Source organism: Mustela erminea, chromosome 5, assembly GCF_009829155.1.
Source record: "Mustela erminea isolate mMusErm1 chromosome 5, mMusErm1.Pri, whole genome shotgun sequence".
Taxonomy (NCBI): domain Eukaryota; kingdom Metazoa; phylum Chordata; class Mammalia; order Carnivora; family Mustelidae; genus Mustela; species Mustela erminea.
Window position 1 is genome coordinate 77078614 of NC_045618.1, and position 9700 is coordinate 77088313.

The window sequence follows — 9700 nt, forward strand, 5'->3', positions numbered from 1 at the left end:
AGACTCCTTTTCTCTCAGACTCCTTTTACCAGAGATAAGCTTCTTATGGTTGAAGCCAATTGTTACCTCAGTTTTAGGTTGTCCACTAGGTTTAGTGGCCAGAGAAGATTCCTTTGGTATTTCAGAAGGGCTCTAGACTCCTCAAAGTCTACTCAAAGAGTAACCTCAACATTTTAAAATGTAGCGGGACCAAGGCAGTGGGGGGATGCTTCTAGTGACCCTCATGTGTCCAGAGAGCAGGACTCCTCACTTCTCAGCTGATTTGCAGGAGCCCTTGACCTTCTCAGGGAAGATCAAGGGCAACTGCTCTGATGGTTCCCTTAAGTCCCTTCTGACCTTGGAGTATGTTCTCTTACAGACTCTCTCTATTTCTTGGTGTTTTATGTTTTCTGCTTGCACAAATTCCACTTGTTAATGGGGAAAAGATGCAAAAATACTAAATCTTAGCATTCACAGAATGTTTAGCATTTCTGTGGCATATATACTGTATGTGTATATGATTCATATTTACCCTTTCGAATATTTGATCATCATTCTGTATCTGTAGTTTTAAATCCCATTATTTGAACTCATGACTCTATTATGAGCATCTCTACCTATTACTAAATGCATTCTGAAAGCTCAGAAAAATACCCTTGGGTCTGGGCAATGCCTCCAAGGTATTCCAGCACACAGTGAAAGTACTTGAGATGAGTCAGATAATTTCCCTCTTAATTTTTTAAATTAAATTTAAATTATTTCTCATACTACTTCTAGATTTAATCTCAACAAACTGATGAATGATTCTGAATGCTGAATTGCCACCTTCTTTCTACTTAGGAAGGGAACACGCTCTAGCCAATGGGGAGACAGTCTGTCAGTCTTGATCACAGGACTCTACAGAGCTCTGCACAGTGCAGTGTTTGGAAGCATGGCCACAGGCTTTCTGGCTCCCCCCACCCACTGCTTGAGAGATGAGCTTAAGCAGGCCATCTAGCCTCTCTCATTCTCCTTTTTCCTCATTTGTAAAATGAAAATGAAAATAGAAGCAATTCCATAACGTTGTGGTTGGAATGCAAGAGCCTCATTCTGAATGGAGAGCCCTCAAATGTTAGCTACGTTTATTATTGTTATTAAAGTTTTAAGGGTTTTCCCATGAGTTTATACTTACCTCCTGTAATCTAACTACCCTTTAAAAAAGCAGGAATTAACGATTCTGCAGGACTGTTTTTCGTCTCAGCCCCACTCAGGTGACCCTCTTCTAGAATATCTTCATGCCTCAGACTCTCACCACATGTAAGGCCTCACCATTCCCAGAGTACAACAGACCTTTCCATCCATGATTTCATAATCCATGTCCACACGTGATATCTTCTGCTAAAATGCCTACCCCCTCACTTCTTCACCCACCCGCCAAATGCTTGCTCTTCCTTTAATATCTCCTCCTCTGGAGAGCCCTTGCCTAAATCTCCAAAGAGGTGTTGTTCCATTCTTTTGCGCCCCCACAACACCATTTTTAAACCAATATCCCCAACACAGCACTTACTAGGGTGTGTTCATAACTGATCTGTTTGCATGATTCTTTCCCTGTGGTGTATGCTTTTGGACGGTCCAGGAACACGTCTTTATTATCTTCAAAGAGCACAACAAATGTTAGCTGTGCAGAGAAAAAAAAAAAATGTATAAGCCATACATTTCCCCAGGGGGCAAAAAAATACATGAACTTTTAGGAGTCTGAAGGGCAGATCAGTTCCCCTGCTTTGCACCCTCCATGTGTTCAGGATAAGAAAAGCCCCCAACGGAGTCAGAAGGAAGGGTTCCATTCAACACACACCTAATTACAGTCCTCACTTGATTCCCTCTTATAAATGACAACCATCAGATGCCAAGTTGTGGCAGAATGACATCTGGCTCTTTGGCAGACACCCCCGGCAACAGCGTTAATGACTTCGGAGATGGCTCTGGATGTGTAATGCTGTTAAGTTTGTTGTCTGGATTACATTATCCTCTTCGACATCTTTTTACATTGTCCTCTAAGTCACTTCTGATTCTGAATCTGTGAGACCTGGGCACATTTATCCAAATTTCCCCAATGCCCTTCATGGCCTTGACACACCAGTCCTTTCATACATTTTCATCAGCTCCTGTGCATTTTTCAGAGAGAACTGTGGATGTACTTCACAGCTAGTTTGTGTTCTCATAGGCAACTCAAAGAGGAAGGTTTTTTGTCATCTGGGAAAAAGTTCTTTAGTCCTCCACCAAATTACATTTTCTAAGATGACCACATTTGGGGCTCCTTTTGAAATCATGCTATATAAAGAAAAAATGCCTCAGTGACTACATATGCTTTGAATTTGAAACCAATATGCAACGCTTCATTAGCTCCCAGGATGAACTATAAAAAGGCAGGGGTTGCAACCATAACAGTCTGGCCTCTGACTGAGAAAAATATATACATTTTAATTTTTTCCTAGGCATTAAAAACAAAGCCTTTATCTGAAATTTCATCCAGTTTTCAGAAATGATGCATTTAATTTCAGTACTGAGCTCTCCCTCCCCCACTCTTTTTTCCCTTCTCCCCTCCACCGTGTAGAAACAGGAGGCCAAACTGGGAAAACAGAATACCATGAATCCCCAAAGCTTTCTCTTCTGTACCAGTTGGTTATTGGGATTTTGGAAGAGACCAAATTAATCAAATAGGATATAAATGAAATTGTATAAACTATTAGGAGAAATGTTGGACTCCAAATGGTAAATCATTATAGCAAGTAATGACAATAAAAAATTGTTGTAACATAAATCAGCCCCTGAAATCAACAGGCTTAATGTTAACTTTATTCGATGGGTATTTTGTGGGTTTCTTGTTGTTGTTTTTTGCTTACAAAATAACTGCAATACTCGCAATTGAAGAAAAGAATCATATTATCCAGTGTTTTGACTTATAGGGGAAACATTTATGTGTAGAACCAATGCATTTATCATGCTTAATTGGAAATTAATGAAACAATATTTATATCGCGTATGTTTTTACTTTTTTTTAATTTAGGCAAGCCATCTTAAAATGTATTACACCCATTTTAAATGCTGATGGAAATCATAGATATAGGATTATAAAATGTCAAATGCAAAATTAAAAGGAAAAGGGTAATTTTTAAAACTCTATGCAGTAGCTCTCAATTATATCATAGTACCCTATAGTTCTTCAAAATTCTGGGATGATTTGTAAGAAATAGGAATGCCCAGGATTCACGTCCTGTGAGTTTCAAATGTCATATGTTTCATTTGTTTTCACAGAAGAGATGAAACAATAGACATCAGAACATAATGTTCTGGAAATGGTAAAATGGTTTTTATTTATTAACTATAAGGAATAAATAATGGGATCTTTCCAAAAGTTGCCAGTCTCTGGCCAAAGTTTCCTGTGCATTGGTTAACAAAGCTTCAATTCCCTTAAATATATTGATGCCTCCAGAAAGGTGTGAACAGATGCTTTATCTCTACATCGTGTGCATAAATGTACGTTCTGAGATGTAAATTGATCAAACTGTAGAAACAAATCATTTAAGATTTGTGCAGTGATTAATAACAGAAGCCAGTAATCAAATCTCCCTGCCACCAGCACATCTGTTACAGAGAGTTTCTAGTTTGCCCTATTATGCAAATGTGCAATAAAACAAATACATTACTTAATTTAGCAGCTGGTTCAAAAACATTATTTTAGGTGATTTCTCTATGTTTTGTGTACTTTTGCCATTGATCGTGGTTAATGTGGACTAATTCAGTTGTTTATGAGATGAGGGCTTCCACATAAAAAATAGCCCTCAGGAAAGCCAGCCTTTGGGAAAGTCATTTTGACCCTTGTCTCTAAGAACAAAATGCTGCGGCAAACACATAAGTCATGGTTCTCGGACCCCCACTCAAACAGCAAGGGGTCCACAAAGGGTTTAAAAGGGAAGCTCCCTTTATTTCCATGTTCTTGAGGATGGAAAATTCTGACCAGGGCTAAAACTTGCTGGACTGGGACTTTAACTTATAAATAAATAAATAAAATAAAGTAATAAAAATATTAAAAAAAAAAGAACCGAAATTGCTTTTTATATTAAAAAATCTGCACACAAAAAGTAAATTCTAATAGGAGCATTGGACTGACTGTTCTGGTGTTTTCCTAGCAAAAGGTAGGGTCTCATGGAATCAATCAGAATCAGTTAAGTAACTGGTTTATTAAAAAGTAGGAAACTTGTTTCCTATGAGTTTGAAAGGTACATGAAAACCCACAAGCAGGTGGGTCGGGCTCTTACTCAGTGCTCAGTGGTACCTTTGTGTAGGCAGGAACCAAGCTCGCATTTGCTAGACAATGAAGGGAGGAGATGAGAAAAGGGAGCTGTGGCATCAAGGGCAATCTCTCACGGAGTCCAGGAGCTGGAGAACAGACAGGTAAAAAGCAGCTCTGATTGGTTAGCAATGGAGCTAAGGAAAACAGTGACGAGAGAATAAGAAGTAATATGTTACTGTACAGTTTTAAATTGTTTGGAGACTGCCACCATATTTGGGACAGCAGATAGATGAAAAGTAAGATATATGCACACTTCATACTTAGGGTCTCTCAGTTAGTAATTATGGAGGTTCTCAAATTCCTTCCATTAGGGGCCCATGGGACAGTTTCAGGAAGATGATTTAGTTCATTATTTATGAATTTATCTTCATTTCAATGGCCAAAGACTATAGCTTAAAGGTGAGAGATGATAGACATGCTTACATGCTTACTGATCCCTATAATAATTGAAATAATCAATGCTTATTGAGCACTTGTATTAATATGCTCTGTGAAACATCCTTATAGACAGTATCTCTTTTGATCTTCACATTTTACCAGTGAGGGTAGTGGGACTCTAAGTGACCTTCCCAAAGTCATGAGACATTGGGACTGGAATAAATGACTGATTCCAAAGCCCATGGTCACAATTGTGTTATCTTGTTTCCTAAACCAAGATTAAATTTCTGTAGGGGACACAAGGAAAGAAACTGTGGACTGTGTCCTTAGCACCACAGAGGTAAGAGGGACAAATTCTAGTTTTCTAAGTAAGTATTTTGTTGCATGTTCTGCAAAGTAAGTGGGACCATATGAACTGAGAATTCAAATATTAACATTAAAGAAGAAAAGACAGACTTAGAACACTTGACTGAGGGCAGGCCTTTTGGAAATATGAATTACCCAGCAAACAGACTGTATTATTCAAGGCCCTCCAGAGAAACAGAACCAATACGATGCCTAATATATGGAAAGAGACTTCTTAGAAAGGAATGGGCTCACATGGTTATGGAGGCTGGCCCGTGGGAATCTGTGGTGTGGGCTGGCAGCCTGGAGACGTAGGAGGTGCAGGTACAGAAGAAGTGCAAAGACAGTCTACTCTGTCTTTGGACAGAAAGCTGGTCTTCTCATTCTATTCAGATCCTCAATGCTCAGATGAGGCGCAATCACTTTGTGGAGGGCAATCTGTTCTGCTCACAGCTCACCAATTAAATGTTAATTTCATCCAAAAATGCCCTGTAGGTTGACACGTAAATTAACCATTATACAGACTAAGTTTATACGGAGGACACCAGCAAAATAAGGTACATCAGAAGAAATGAAAAATTTTTAAATAACTCAATGTATGATATTTCAGGGGGAAAAAACCCATCATGGAGAAAACTATCATTCTGACTATTGTATCCTTTTTTTATAGTTTAGCATTTTTTTGTATTTTGATTAGATGTAGGGTGGAGAGGGACCAAAAAATCTCTATAATCACCACAATATTTTAGTGCATGGGACCTCAAAGGGCCTGCCTCCTGGCCGTCACTAGAAATTTCAAACCATCATTACCTGAATTTTTTTCTGTCCAATCCTTTAGAAGTTATAATGAAAGTGAATTGAATTCATTTGGCAACTATTAGGCCTGCCAACAATATTCTTACTTTCTACAGAGAATGAGAGGGCAATGTAGCATAATGGGCAAGAGCAAGCCACTGAAGTCAGAAAGGCTCATTTCTTAACTGGTTTTAATACTTTCTATCAGTATGATTTTTGGCAAGTTACATAACTTCCTAAGCCGCCATTTCCATAGCTATGAATTAAAGATAATTGAGCCTATTTTCTAGTGTTAAACTGAGGATTAAAGGAGTGAAAGCATTTGAAACTTAGGGCACAGAGTCTGACATATGATAACTCAATAAACATTATTCTTGTGATAGCCATAGGAAGAAGAAAAGGAGTCAGAGCAAAAGGCATAGCTGTTGGACCAAATCCATCCATGAAGACTTTTTTACATGTTACACAATGAGAATTTTGGGTGAGGAGACCACTGAGTTAATAATAGGATCCTTGGAGAACCATCATAGACTCTATGTGCTCTGTTTTTGAGCATCATTTTTTGAGCATCATTTTGAGCATCATTTCATTAAAATACACTCAAACTCCGCATTAAAGAGAAATTCAGAAGCTAAACAGTTTTGAAAGTTTTTCTTCTCTAATCTTGCTTTTTAAATTTTTTTTAATATGAACTCAATTAGTCAACATATAGTACATTAGTTTCAGATGCAGTGTTCAACAATTCAACAGTTACATATAACACCCAGTGTTAATCACATCCTGTGCTCTCCTTACTCCCCATCACCCAGTTACTACATCCTCCCATCTACCTCCCCTTCTGCAACCAGCTGGTTCTAAAGTAATTTGCTATTTATTGACTTGGAATTTTAGGAATTTCTTCCAAGTAAGAAACTCTAAAATTTTTCTAATGAGCTTTATGGAATTAAAATTTAGTTTAATGAAGTTGTGTTTTGTGTTGTAGAGATTTTAGTAAACATTTTAGAATTTGCATGTTTTGTTTGTTTATCCATGGGTTGCAAATATTCTTTTTTTTTTAAGGTTTTTTATTTATTTATTTGACAGACAAAGATCACAAGTAGGCAGAGAGGCAGGCAGAGAGAGAGGAGGAAGCAGGCTCCCTGCTGAGCAGAGAGCCCGATGCCAGGCTCGATCCCAGGCTCGATCCCAGGACTCTGGGATCATGACCTGAGCCGAAGGCAGAGGCCTTAGCCCACTGAGCCACCCAGGCACCCCAAGGGTTGCAAATATTCTTAAAAGTGCTATTGCATTGTGCTATTGCAGTTGAAAAGTTTGTTATTAGATTGTCCTTTGAGATCTACTTATTAACTTCTCAGATTTGCTCTCTTACTTTGGTATTCTGTACTTGGTCTGCAGTATGTCTAGGTGTAGAATGAATATATTATATATATAGTCCTATATATTGTGTGTGTGTGTGTGTGTGCAGAGAGAGAGAGAAAGAGTTGTACTTCTAAAGATTCTGGTCATGAATCAATTCAGTTAGCTGTTTTCAAATATTTCTTTTTTGTCTGTTTATTTTTGCTTTTCAGAATTCTACTAATGTAGAATGTTGGACCTTATTTTACCTGTTTCTTAAGCTCCTATGCATGTTTTCTGTATTTTTATTTCTCTTGCTTCTTTCTGGCAATTTCCTCAGATTCACTTTACAGATTACAAATATCTCCTCATATATGTTCAATCTACTATTTAACCCTATCTTAATAATTTTTAACTTAAATTACAAAATTCTTTATGTCTACATGTTCTATTCTTATTAATTTTGAGTTTGCCTATTTAATGGTAACTTATATTCTTGGATTTCTTTTTTCATGTCTTTAATTACTTCAGGCCTCTTCAATTCTTATTCTCTTTGTAATTGTTAATTTGTAATCTCAAATTTAAGCTCCTTAATATTCTTGGTTTTGTAACTATGGACTTCTCTCACAGTGGATTACAATTTGTCTTTATAAATTCATCCCTCCTCCCTCCCAACCCTTGAGAATTCCTTGAAGCCTGAGTTATAGGAGAATCCCTATAAAGAAGTTTTTGATTTATTTCTGCTAGTCCCAGGGATTCTACCATAGGGGTTGTTATCTGGGTTCTCAGATGCGAGATTGCCCAGACCCCACAGATACTGCGTACTTGAACCTTAAATTTACATAGGGCCCATCCTCACTGTTTCAAACCACAGGAAAGACTTTTCCTCACTCAGACATTGGTGAAGACTGTAAGTTTTGTTCTTGTCTTAAGATGGTAGATAGTTTTTTTCCTAGTTCATCCTTTCAGTTCTTAGGCTTTTACAGTTATCTTAGTGTCAACACCAATTAATATGGATCCAAAGCCTCATATTCTTTCTGTGGTAAAAAATTAAAACAAGTCTATTATGTTATATAGACAATAATCCACTTTGGTCATCCTGTTACTGTACCTTCTCTGTTCTTTATTTTGGCATCTGAAGGCTTCCTTTTCTTTTAGTATAATCTAATAACATTCAAATATTTTTATCTATCAAAATTAACAATATCTTATTGCTGGAGAGTGTTTATTTGTTTTAGTCAGTATTATGGGCTAAATTGTGCTTCCTCTCCCTGCTACCAAATTCATATATTGGAGTCCTAATTCCCAATATGAAGGTATTTGGAGATGGGGCCTTTGAGAGTTAATTAGGTCATAAGGATGGAACCTCCATAATGGACTAAGTGCTCTTACAAGAAAAGACGGTAGAAAGCTTGCTCTGTCTTTCCTTGCCATGTGAGAACACAGTGAGAAAGCAGCTGTCTACAACCAGAAAGAAAGTTCTCACAGAACCAGAACATGCTGACACCCTCATTTGGACTGCCAGGCTCTAAAATTGTGAGAAAATTAATTTCCTTTATTTACCCTGACCAGCCTGTGATACATTGTTATGGTGGCCTGAGCAGTCTAAGATAATCAGTCATCTTTCTGAAATACTGAGTCTCTGATCACTTATTTGTTCAATTAATGTTGTTTTAAGGAAAAAAAAAATCTTGCTGCTTTTACTTTAAATCAACTGGGCTTCTGCTGACTCTTCCTGGACTCAGATAAACCACAATATCCAAGCAAGTAATAGACAAAAGAAACAAACACACAAAAAATCCCTACTAATTTATGTGGAACAAGTAGTTCAATTCATGTTAATTCCAAATGGACCACAATGTAAAGAATCAAATTCAAAAAGAATAGCCAAGAATAGAATGATTTTACTTTATTAAGGAGGAAAAAGAAAAAGGAAAACAAACAAAATGCTTCTGCATGAATTCAGAAGGCAATCTACAGAAGCCTAATAAAATAAAAACTTCCATCAATATTGCAAGTGAAATATCTTGAGGGAGTACACATAATTAATAAAAAGATGGGGCTATAATTATTGTGGTAGATATAAATTATTACCAAGGGACCTCCAGCTAATTTGAAGGACCTTTGGCTTTTATGTGGCTGTAGTTAGAAATAAGAAATTTACTAAAGGAAAACATGTAGTATCTATTGCAATCTTAAAACAAAGAAATCTGCTGAATGACAGCAGTATAACCCTGAAGCATCCTGATGAACTGTAAATAATCCAGGCTCTTCTGTGTGTGCAGGGGGGGAAAAAACAACTTAGCTGATAATTCATAGATGATTGTATTCTTGCCATGTGACCAAAGGGCTTTAAAAGGACCTGTTCCTTGTGCTTCAGAGGCTGGTATTAATAAAATTACTTGGTAATATGACAGTTGTAAATTGCGACCTCTTGTCATTGGCTGGGTCATAGATGTCCCTCTCCTTTCCTTTTTAAACATTGATGGGTTCAACAGAGTAAACATTGACATCATAAATGAGCAAGGAGTCAGA

At 37.3% G+C, this 9700-nt stretch overlaps 1 long non-coding RNA gene across 1 annotated transcript in view; it reads right to left on the bottom strand.

Annotated features, from left to right (window-relative positions):
* Window positions 1-1594, bottom strand: part of LOC116591219 — a 43543-nt gene extending 41949 nt beyond the window's left edge. The window contains exon 1 of the long non-coding RNA XR_004285880.1: window positions 1526-1594. This is a non-coding gene — a long non-coding RNA (uncharacterized LOC116591219). The remainder of the gene's footprint in view (window positions 1-1525) is intronic.
* Between the last annotated feature and the right edge of the window lie 8106 nt (window positions 1595-9700).